Source organism: Rhinatrema bivittatum, chromosome 5, assembly GCF_901001135.1.
Source record: "Rhinatrema bivittatum chromosome 5, aRhiBiv1.1, whole genome shotgun sequence".
In the NCBI taxonomy this organism is placed as follows: domain Eukaryota; kingdom Metazoa; phylum Chordata; class Amphibia; order Gymnophiona; family Rhinatrematidae; genus Rhinatrema; species Rhinatrema bivittatum.
Genome location: NC_042619.1, coordinates 220,349,436 through 220,361,586, shown reverse-complemented (window position 1 = coordinate 220,361,586; position 12,151 = coordinate 220,349,436).

The window sequence follows — 12,151 nt, the reverse complement described above, 5'->3', positions numbered from 1 at the left end:
TAGTTTAGTACAAACTAGCATGAAGGTTTTCCGTTGCGCCAACACCAACAGGGAATAATCTTTAAAAATCAAGATAAGAATGTCTTCATATGTAACAGTTTGATTCTTCCGAAAAGCTTGAAAGATATCCATTTTATGGGCCGAATTGAGAAATTTTACTATAACTCGGTTTATTCCTCCCAGCTGCTCTCTGGCCCATGCGATGAGTCTGCTCAATTCTGAGATTGACATGTTTGCCTGCAAGATCAAATACATATGGTAGCCAATTTTCTAAAATATCAGCCAGATCTCCTTCACGGTTAATCTCTGGAAAACCAACGAAACGTAAATTTCCCGGCTGAATTCGATTTTCCAAATTGTCAATTTTTTTTGCCTGTTTATCCAATTCCAATTTTAACTCTGCCAGTTGTGTTTCTAAGCTGCGCTCATCATTCTTGATCCCTGAAACCCAGTCTTCCACCTCCTGCATCCGCTTCGTCGAGTCTGCTATAAGCTGCTCCATTTCCTCAAATTTCGCATATAGTTTATTCAATTTCACGTCTAGCGTCGCTACAACTGCCGCTGTAACATCATTTACCTTTGGATCTTGGGCCTCTGGGGATGGTGAAGCGCTTGATAATGCCACCATTGTAGCATCTGCCACCTTGTTTTTCTCCAAATTTCTACTCTGTGGTTTTGCAGCCATGCAAACAAGACTGTGACTGCTTCTTTTTACTGTTTGTGCTGGGTGAAATATCACGCTATCACACTTCTAATATTGAGTCAAAAACAATATTAAAAATGTAAAAATATGCTTCTCTCGGAGGGAACTCGGAGCTCAGCAAGAATGTGTCTCACTCCTCCATCACATCAAGTGACCTTTAATATATTTAGAAATGACCTGGAAATGGGAAAAAGTGAGATGATCAAATTTGCTGATGACTCAAAATTATTCAAAGTTGTTAAATCACAAGAGGATTGTGAGAAATTCCAAAAAGACCTTGCTAAACTTGGAGACTGGGCATGCAAATGGTAAATGAAATTTAATGTGGACAAGTACAAAGTGATGCACTTAGAGGAGAGTTACCCAAATTATAGCTACACAATGCAAGGTTTCACATTAGAAATCACTATTCAGGAAAAGGATCTAGGCATCATTGTTGATAATACGTTGAAATCTTCTGCTCAGTGTGCAGCAGCCAAGAAAGCAAATAGAATGGTAGGAATTATTAGGAAAGGAATGGAGAATAAAACAGAGAATATCATAATGCCTCTGTATCACTCCATGGTGTACCTCATGAATATTGTGTTTAGTTCTGGTAACCACATCTAAAAAAATCATATAGTAGAATTAGAAAAGGTACAGAGAAGAGCAACCAAAATAATAAAGGGGATGGAATGAGTCCTCTATGAGGAAAGGCTAAAGAGGTTAGGACTCTTCAGCTTGGAGAAGAGATGGCTGAGGGGAGGTATAAGAGAGGTCTATAAAATGAGTGGCACAGAATTGGTAAATGCGAATTGGTTGTTTACTATTTCAAAAAGTTTTAAGACTAAGGGATACATAATGAAGTTACTAGGTGATACATTTAAAACTAATAATGACAATTTGTTTTTTACTTAAAACTCTGGAATTCATTGCCAGAGGATGTAGTCAAAGCTATTAGTGTAGCTGCGTTTAAAAAAGGTTTGGACAAGTTCCTGGAGGAGAAGTCCATAAACTATTATTAAGGTGGAGTTGCAGATATCCACTGCTTATCCCTGGGATAAGCAGCTTGGAATTTATCTATCCCTTGGAACCCTGCCAGGTACTTGTGACCTGGATTGGCCACTGCTGGAAACAGGATACTGGGCTTTATGGACCTTTGGTCTGTCCCAGTATGGCAAGTCTTATGTTCTTATAAATATATGTATAACATAATTAACCTTCCATATGCATCTTAAAAAGCTGTTAAAGTTTCATAAATATATTCACATATTTTAAATAGCGAAATAGGCTTTACCTCTGGATTATGGTGATTGTGCTAATTCTAATTTTTCTCTCTGTAGTTCATCTGACATCACATTTAGTTGAGTTAATGTGCCCATAAAGCATTTCATACTGTTTCATTCAAGGGAGGACTCAAGAACAGTTTCTGTAGACAGCATTTCGCAACAGGCATGTTTATCTTTTCTTTTCCTCTAATACCTGTACAGCTGGCTTCACTCAGATGTTTCTTGACGACTGTGAATTGGAAAGATTACAATAAGAATAAACTTGCAGGCATAAAGGATTAGTTAGGCTACCTAGACCCAAAGCTACTATTTCCTTTTGACAGGCTCTTAAGAAAGTATTCATTGTTCTGTCATGAGCCAGGAAATGTAAATCACAAGGACATTATAAATGTGATTCTTAGGCAGGAGGTCACTTTCTTTAATAAAATAAATGTATTTTTAGCATTGACAATATACTCTAATATTCTTTATGCACATGTACAAATTGGCTGCAAAGTCATCCATATTCTTGTAGGTGGATCTTCTCAATTAGAGTATGTCGCGGTAGAATTTATTAATCAGCACTTAATCTCTCATTTCTCTTTCTTATGCCCCTGCTGCACAAGACTAACTATAAAGATGGTCTTTGGGTGCATGGCTTCACTGCCATCTTAATTCCTTGAGATTGTGTGTGAAATGTCTCTGTAGCAGAGGACTTAATTTTTTTTACTGTCTGTTAACTTAGAACCAGAATACGGTGACAGGAAAAAAACTGTAAGGTCATCTTTTCTGCCCAGTTTTCTTCCTGCTGCATGAAACACCAAGAACTGCCCCATCTTGATCTCCAGCATAGCCGTCCTTCCTCACAATTAAGGATCTTATGTGCTCATCACGGGCTTTCGTGAATCCCGTGACTTTATTTGTCTCCACCACCTTCACTGGGTGGCCGTTCCATGCTTCTGCCACATTTCCTGAGGTTACTCCTGATTGTGCCTCCTCTGAGCCTCATATCATGACCTCTTGTTCTAAACCAGAGGTAGGCAACTCTGGTCCTCGAGTGCCACGCACCAATCTGGTTTTCAGGAGAATGCACTCTGAATATGTATGAGATGCATCTGCATGCACTGTCTCTATTTTTTGTTTTTTAACCAATTACCAATCCACAATAGGACACTGCCTCCTATCCCATTACTTTCAAAAATACAAAAAATGCATGCTAAATCCTTAACCTGCCCCCCCCCAAAAAAATCTGCCTCCCAGAGCACCCCTTCCTACTGTGGGAAAAAGTACTCCTGAAAGCTGGTTTTGTACATACTTTTACTCACAAGTAGCTGTGGATTGATTTGTAAAGCATGATTTATGCATACAAAGGACCTGATTTTCAAAAGGATTTACGTGTTTAAAACTGGGCTTTACATGTGTAAATGCACTTTACCCAGGCGCTCCAGGCGCAAACAAAAGTACGCTGGATTTTAGTAGATACGCGCGGAGCCGCGCGTATCTACTAAAAAACCTGGATCGGCGCGCGCAAGGCTATCGATTTTGTATAGCCGGCGCGCGCCGAGCCACGCAGCCTACCCCCGTTCCCTCCGAGGCCGCTCCGAAATCGGAGCGGCCTCGGAGGGAATCCTCTAACACCCTCCCCTCACCTTCCCCTCCCTTCCTCTACCTAACCCACCCACCCGGCCCTGTCTATACTCCCCCCTTACCTTTGTTGGGGGATTTACGCCTTCCGGAGGGAGGCGTAAATCCCCGCGCGCCAGCGGGCCTCCTGCGCGCCGGGCCGCGACCTGGGGGCGGGTACGGAGGGCGCGGCCACGCCCCCGGACCGCCTACCCGCCCCCAAAACGCTGCCGACACGCCCCGAAAACGCCGCGACGACCGGGACCGCCCCCGACACGCCCCCCTCGGAGAACCCCGGGACTTACGCGAGTCCCGGGGCTCTGCGTGCGCCGGTAGGCCTATGTAAAATAGGCTTACCGGCGCGCAGGGCCCTGCTCGCCTAAATCCGCCCGGTTTTGGGCGGATTTAGGCGAGCAGGGCTCTGAAAATCCGCCCCGCATTGTTTTGAATGGGAACACTCCCAACACAATATGGATAAAAGCATGCGTGGTTGTGGAAATGCACAAGTCGTTTTTACCTGCATTCGGGGCGAGCAATATGGAAATGCTTTTTTTTATGTGTGTAAATCCCTTTGAAAATTGTCCTCATAAAGGGGTGGGTAGTAAACAATTCAGCCTCGCTGTTAGATCTGAGCTTCTTTTAAAGGAATCTTGCAGTACTTCTTATTATACTTTGCAGCTCACCACCATTTTGTTGAAAGGGTAGTTAATCATCCATTCGATAGTATAGCAGACTCAGAAGGGTATTGTATTGTCTCATGGCACGTAGATCCATTTATTCCTACCAGAGATAGTACTGATAGAAAGGAATCTTTTACAAAAACATGGCATGCTGTCCTAGTTTTGCAGGCTGTTTCCTTTCTCGGGAAGCCCCTATAATCATCATCTCTTTCTAAGACTTCAGCCTTTTCTATTTCAGTTACTGCACCACAATTTTTTTTAATTTGACAATTTTTATTCCATTCAGAATGCAAACATATAACACAGAGTCAGAACTGGAGCATTTACAAAACCATTAACACTGTAACCCCCCCCCCCCTCCCTCCCAAAGAGTGTCATATAAACGCAAACAAACAAAACATCCCTATGGCAAATAACGCGTACATGGAGGAGGTGACAAAATATAATAACTGCAAGGAGCACCATCAGACAGGCGTACTCAAAAGCAGCTGGTGAGTGATACATACATGGGATAAATACACAGAAAAGCATACCTAAGCATATCAAAGGGTCGTTAAACTGAAAGGTTAGTTAGCCAGTAGGTTAGGAGTCACTGTGCCAGACCTAAGGAGTCAATAAAGGGTTTCCAGGAAGCCAAAAAAGCAGGGAGACGATTATGTCTCGATGCCGTCAGGTGTTCCAGGCGGTAATAAGAATAAAGTTTACTTTCTATGTCCCGCAGCGAGGGAAGAACCGCAGACTTCCAATGATAGGCTATGAGGGTACGTGCTGCTATAAATAATTGTGCACAAAACCGCTGGAACTTCCTGGGGATAGTATCCGGGAAAATGTGTAACAAAGCCACTGAAGCCGCAGGAGCAATAGCAATCTCTAAGAGCTTGTTCAGCCAAGTGAAAAGTTCTGTCCACAAGGAACTGATGCTTGGACAAGCCCACCAAATATGTAAGTAGGTGCCAACAGCACCGCAGTTACGCCAGCACTCTCGCCCTAGATTAGGGTAATATTTATGTAACTTGTCAGGGGTAAGATACCAACGATATATAATTTTAAAACAATTCTCCTGAAGTCTGGCGGAGATCGAGCAGTGCCTGGCCTGTTTCAGAACGTCCTCCCATACTCGGGGCCCTAGCTGAACTGCCAGATCCTCTTCCCAGCATCTAACAAATGAACACTGTTCCACTCCCTGTTGGAAAAATAGCTGATACAGTTTAGAGATAGCGCCTCTGAGGATGTCACTATAAGAAAAGTAGGATTCAAACAGAGATCGTCCCGGCCTGAGCACGCCCAACCGCTGTAAGGAACGTATAAAATGTAAGATTTGGGTATAGGCCAAAGCGTGCAAAGGAGGGAGTGTGTATTTAAGCGCTAATTGCTCTACGGATAAAGGGTCCCCCTGTGAGAGGAAATGTCCTATAGTAAATATGCCCTTGGCACGCCAGGGTTGAAAAAGGGGGGAGGAATGTCCTGGACTAAAACGCTGTGTGTGGGCAAGGGACGACTGATAAAAGTAAGTAAAGTCCCCCACCAACAGCCGGCGTGTCTGTCCCCAAATGCGCAGTGTGGTCCCAAGAGTCCAGGGCACACAGCGGAGCGGCCGCCAGTCGGCCCTAGGCAGCCAGAACAAAGCCGATAGCGCCATAGAACCCACCATATCCTGTTCTAACTGAACCCACTGTTTAGGATGTAGAGTACGGTTAACATCCAAGACAGCCTTGAGCTGAGCAGCCTGGTAGTACCGTAGCAGGTTCGGTACGCCCTGCCCCCCTTGTTGCTTGGGTATATATAAGAGAGCTCTCGGGAGTCGGGGCGGCCTCCGGCGCCAGATAAAATCAAAAATTTTACGCTGCCATCTGCGGATGAGAGGAATAGGGAGATACACAGGTAAAGAGGTAAATAGGTATAAAAATTTGGGTAGGATATTCATCTTAACAATAGCAATTCTTCCCAGCCATGAGTACGGGCCCCTATTCCACCTGCTCATATCAATGGTGACTTTATCATCCAACAGTTGATAATTCAATCTATATAAGTCAGTGAGTTGAGAAGAAATACGCACTCCCAGGTATTTGATATAAGCACGAGCCCACTTAAATGGAAACCTTTCTTTGATCTTTTGGACCATCCCAGGCGGCAGATTGATATTGAGTAACTCCGATTTGTCAAGGTTTACTTTTAACCCAGAAACAGCACTAAATCTGTCCAGTTCACGCCTCACCCCCGCAAGGGAGGATATTGGGTCGGTCAGAATCAATAACACATCGTCGGCAAATAAGGATAACTTGTACCTAGTGTCCCGCAGCTCTACCCCACGAATATCCATAGAGTTGCGAATGTTGATGGTAAGAGGTTCCAAATAAAGAGCGAATAAAAGGGGAGAAAGCGGGCAGCCCTGCCGGGTACCCCTGCCAATCCCAAAGGCCTTCCCATAGCCACCGTTCACCTTAACTCTTGCTCTAGGGTCAGCATACAATTTTTGGAGCCAGTGAATGAAAAAGGGACCGAAGGCCATGCGTTGCAGAGTCTGAAATAGAAAGGGCCAGTGGACGAGATCAAACGCTTTCTCTGCGTCCAGGGAGAGCAAGACGGCTGGAATGCGTTCTTTTTGCACCCACCACAGTAAATCAAGCACCTTACGAATGTTATCCGCCGCCATGCGGTGAGGAACAAATCCCACTTGGTCATTACACACAAGGGAAGGTAGGCAAGTATTAAGCCTAAGCGCCAGGATTCGTGCTAAAATCTTAAGGTCCACATTTATAAGAGATATGGGCCGATATGAGGCACATTGCGTGGGGTCTCGGCCCGGCTTGGCCAGCACCGAAATGCCCGCGACATTCGCTTGTGGGGATATAGACCCATTAGTGCGTAAGCTATTAAAGAACTGCGTTAGAGGTTCAGCAAGGCTGGTAGCGCACCGCTTGTAATAAACGCCGGCGAGACCGTCGAGCCCCGGAGCCTTGCCTGGTTTAAGAGTTTTTATGACAGCTAATACCTCTTCTATCGTAATGGGTGCCTCCAGAGTTTGCTGCTGGCTGGGGGTGAGACCAGGCAAAGCCACCGCTTGCAAGTACTCCAGAATACCATCCGGGCCAATAGCGGCGTTTGTAGAATACAAGCGCTCATAAAAGCAAGAAAATGCTTCCCTAAGGTCGTGAGAGGCCGTCAACATCTCCCCCTTGGCAGATTTGATTTTTGAGATATTATTATGCACCATTCTGGCTTTCAAGCTACGAGCCAGCAGACGCCCCGCCTTGTCTCCGCCCTCATAGTAGGCCTGTTTGGTAATCTCCAAAGAATGAAGCAAGTGGGCATTATCCAAAGCATAAAGTTTCGATTTTATTGCCAGTATTTTCTGATAACAATGTGGGGAGAGAGTGTGCATGTGTTCCTTAGAAAGTACTGCCAACTGATTGATGAGGGCCTCTCGCTCCTGCTGTCTAAGACGCTTACATGCCGCAGCCCTAGAAATCAACAACCCCCTAGCGTAAGCCTTGGAACAGTCCCACACCGTACCCGGGTTGACATCAGGGGTGGCGTTCAGTTTAAAGTATTCAAGGAGTTGAGATTCCAGCCTCTGAACAAAAGCTGTATCCTGCAAAAGGGATTCATTCAATCTCCAGAAGGTTTCCCCTCTGTCCCCGTCACTCACATCCACCTCTATAAGGATAGGGGCATGATCCGACCAGGAAATGACATCAATATCCACCTTGCGGATTCTGTTGCCCAACTGTTTATCCACTAAAAAATAATCAATGCGGGAGTAGCTATTGTGTGGAGCCGAGTAAAAAGTATAGGAGCGAGAGTGGGGGTATCTGGACCGCCAAACATCAGTAAGAGACCAGTCTGCAATAAGGGTCTGCAGTTGCTTGCGCAAGGTCAGGGGCGTGGTGGACTTAGGAGACGAGTTATCTAAACTCTGATTTAGGGAAACATTAAAATCGCCACCCAGTACAAGGGTGCCCTCCACGTGTTTTAAAAGCAAATTTTGGATGGCAGCCAGAAAAACCCCACAATCCTTATTGGGGGCGTAAAGGGAGAGTAAAGAGTATAATTGGGATCCCAGTTTAATCTTTAGCAAGAGGTAACGGCCCCCTGGATCCGCGACATGGGAAACATATTCATACACAAGAGAGGCAGCCAGCAGGATGCCCGCCCCAGTATATTTAGCCCCACCACTACATCCTGCATGGTACACATGTGGATAGGCCCTAGATTCTAGAAGGTGACTATGCCTAGATTTGAGGTGCGTTTCCTGTACGTATACTATATCTGCTTTTTGGCTTTGTAACTCTTTCAGAAGAAGATAACGCTTTCGATAGGTATTTAACCCCTTGACATTAAGGGAAATAAGCCGCACCATAATGAAAGTTATATGGGCACCACCTGCTATGAAATATACAGTATCCTGTCACGACGGTACTAACATAGACTTTGGTGCTTCCCCGTCCTTGCATGAATAAACATAGGGGTAGATTTTCAGACGAGCGCGAACAGCCTACTTTTGTTTGCGCTCCAGGCGCAAACAAAAGTACGCTGGATTTTAGTAGATACGCGCGTAGTCGCGCGTATCGGCTAAAATCCTGGATCGGCGCGCGCAAGGCTATCGATTTCGTATAGCCTGCGCGCGCCGAGCCGCGCAGCCTACCCCCGTTCCCTCCTAGGCCGCTCCGAAATCGGAGCGGCCTAGAAGGGAACTTTCCTTTGCCCTCCCCTCACCTTCCCCTCCCTTCCCCTACCTAACCCACCCGCCCGGCCCTGTCTACACCCCCCCCTTACCTTTGTCGGGGGATTTACGCCTCCCGGAGGGAGACGTAAATCCCCGCGCGCCAGCGGGCCTGCTGCGCGCCGGGCCGCGACCTGGGGGCGGGTACGGAGGGCGCGGCCACGCCCCCGAGCCGTAGCCACGCCCCGTACCCGCCCCCAAAACGCTGCCGACACGCCCCCGGAACGCCGCGACGACCGGGCCCGCCCCCCGACACGCCCCCCTCCGAGAACCCCGGGACTTACGCGAGTCCCGGGGCTCTGCGCGCGCCGGGAGGCCTATGTAAAATAGGCTTCCCGGCGCGCAGGGCCCTGCTCGCCTAAATCCGCCCGGTTTTGGGCGGATTTAGGCGAGCAGGGCTCTGAAAATCTACCCCATAAGGGATGAAGCATACACAGAAACAAAAGCAAAAGACACTCTATCCCCTTTGGGTGTAACATCGAAAGGGATCGCAATTCCTGTCGGATCCCAACCCTGGGGGTAACAGAAAGCAACGCCCGTAGCCAACATGAGGCCCCCCCCCCCAAAGCTCTCCCCTGATAAATATATCTCTGTATAAGATTTCAATAAAGAATTTCGCCATAGATCCAGGTAGCCCATTAAGAATGGTACACATTGAATTAAACACCTAGGTGACCAGTGTCACCAATAGGGAACCAAACGTTAAGTGCAACATATGACTGAACATAACAATGGCTGACCAGACGCCACAACCTAGCGCCCAGAGTAAGCACAAGAAGTCTCAGCCCTTATCAGCTGTGTGGATGGTGGCCGAAGTAGTCTGCCTCCGAAGTCGTCCCTTGCCCGTCCCCGGTCGTCTCCAACGTGGTGTGGCATCGACCGTCGGCTTTTTGCCGGTGGGCCCCTCAATAGCGAAAGCAAACTCCAGCCCGGCCTCCTTAAATGCCTGCGCAGCTTCTGGTAGTGAACGCATTTTATAAGTAATACCATTGTGCTGAAACTGCAATGCAAATGGAAAAGTCCAGCGATATTTAATCCCCGTCCGGCGAAGAACTGCGGTAGCATCACGTAGTTGATAGCGTCTCTGAAGCGTGGAAGGGGCCAAATCATTAAAAAAGGTGACGGATAGGCCCTGCCAGGTCCAGTCAGTATGTGTACGAGCTAGAGACATTATTTCTTCCTTCTGCTTAAAATTGAGAAATTTAAGTATAATGTCTCTGGGCTGATTATCCCTCCGTTGCCCTAAAGCACGATGGGCCCGTTCCAAAACAATAACTGGTTCTGGCTGTGTATCCCCCGCTTCAGCCATGTGTTCCTGAAGTAAAGCCTTGCAAATGGCCGCCGCCGTCTGTTCACTGTCTTTGTAGATCTCAGATTCGGGAACACCACGTATGCGGAGGTTAGAGCGGCGGGACCGGTTCTCTAAGTCCTCCAATTTTTCCGCCATCACATCCACCTGAAGGGTAAGTTGTTTGGAGGAGTCGGATATAGCATCGATATGTGCGCTCTGGTGGTCGGCCCTCGTGTCTAAATCGTCCACCCGACGTCCCATAGTATTGAGATCTTCACGGATCTCTGCCATGCTTGCTTGGAGGTCTGCCTTATAGGATTTAAGATCCGTCCGAATTTCACAGAACCAGGACCGGATCTCTGATCTGGTGGGGATGTCGGGGTGTAGGCCACTCGCGGCAGGTTCACCTACTGACTCAGCTTCCGGGACGGCCATGCTCTGTACGCCACTCCGCTGCTTAAGGCCCTGCACGTCGTCATCTGGAGGAGATTCGTCCTGCAATTTGCTAAAGGCAAACTGCTGCAAGTCTGCCGTTTTTTTCCTCACCGCCATGCTATACAAGGTACCAACGTCTGGAAAAGTATGAATGAGCCAAAAAGGACCCGGTAATTGCGAAAATATAGGCAAATAAAGAGCCCTGGGGAGGGAGCTCAGCCTCTATGCGACCATCTGCTAGCGCTGCTCAATAGCGCCCCCTCTGCTAGCGCTGCTCAATAGCGCCCCCACTGCACCACAATTTAATGTCTCACTGTTTGGTTTTTTTCTTCTGTCTCCACCATTCATAGACGCTTCCTTGAGCACCGCATTCTAACCAGATCATCTCACGCAGTGGAGCACGGGAGTTTGAGATGCCTGGGAAGTGAGATGGCTGCCTTTTTGTTTTATCAACCATTGCATCCAGAACTGAGCCAACACACCTACGAAACCTAAAAGGTGAATTTTAAAAGCCTGGCACATGCCAAAACCGGGAGATGCACGCACAAGCCGGGCCGGCGCACGCAAGCAGATTTTAGAAGTCACCCGAGGACACGTGTGTCTCCCGCTGCAAGCCGCAAGTAAAACGTTTTCCAAAAGGGGTGTGGCATGGGCATGTAAGGGCCTGGCCAAAAGATGTGCACATAAATACTTATGTGCAGAGGTGTGCGCCTAGGTCCCCCAGCCACTTAACTTTGCTATTGCTGTGGATGACATATAAATCATAAAACAACGAAATATAAGCTAGTCAGCGGGGTTTTAAGGGTTTAATGCTAACAGGGAGGCAGGGAGATTATTAAAGTAGGGGGGTTTGGAAGTCCTATCCCTTAACTGGGCAAACTGGGAATGAACTGGGAAGACTAGCTATAGAGTTGGCACGCATCCCTTGCAAAATTTCACTTACGCAGTAGATACGGGATTTGCGCGCACATGTGCACATCCATTTAAAATTGAGCGCAGATTTACGTACATCCAGGCAATTTTATAACATGCGCGCCTATACACGCATATGTTATAAAATGGACGTAACTCTAGGAGCAGGCTGACGAATACCTGCACGTGTGTGCCCGTGCGCCTATTTAAAAGCTACCGTCACTGCGAGAGGGGTAATAGTTTATGCTTTGCTGTCCGTGAAACCCTTGTCTCTAGGGCATGGCATTTTGATAAAGATCCTTGTTGGCTTGAAATAGCATGTCCGGTAAAAGCACTATAGATTTTAAGACTACTGAGACAAGGCCTTTGAAAGGAATTACAATCTAATTTATTGTTGCTATTTTTTTTTTTAATAGTTCAAACAAGCCAAATTCAAACTGTGGACCCCTATTAAATAGCTGCATTTTTTTTTTGGGGGGGGGGGGGGTGGAGTGGGGGTGAGTCAGGCAGGAGATGCTTTCCGTTTATTAAGTCCTG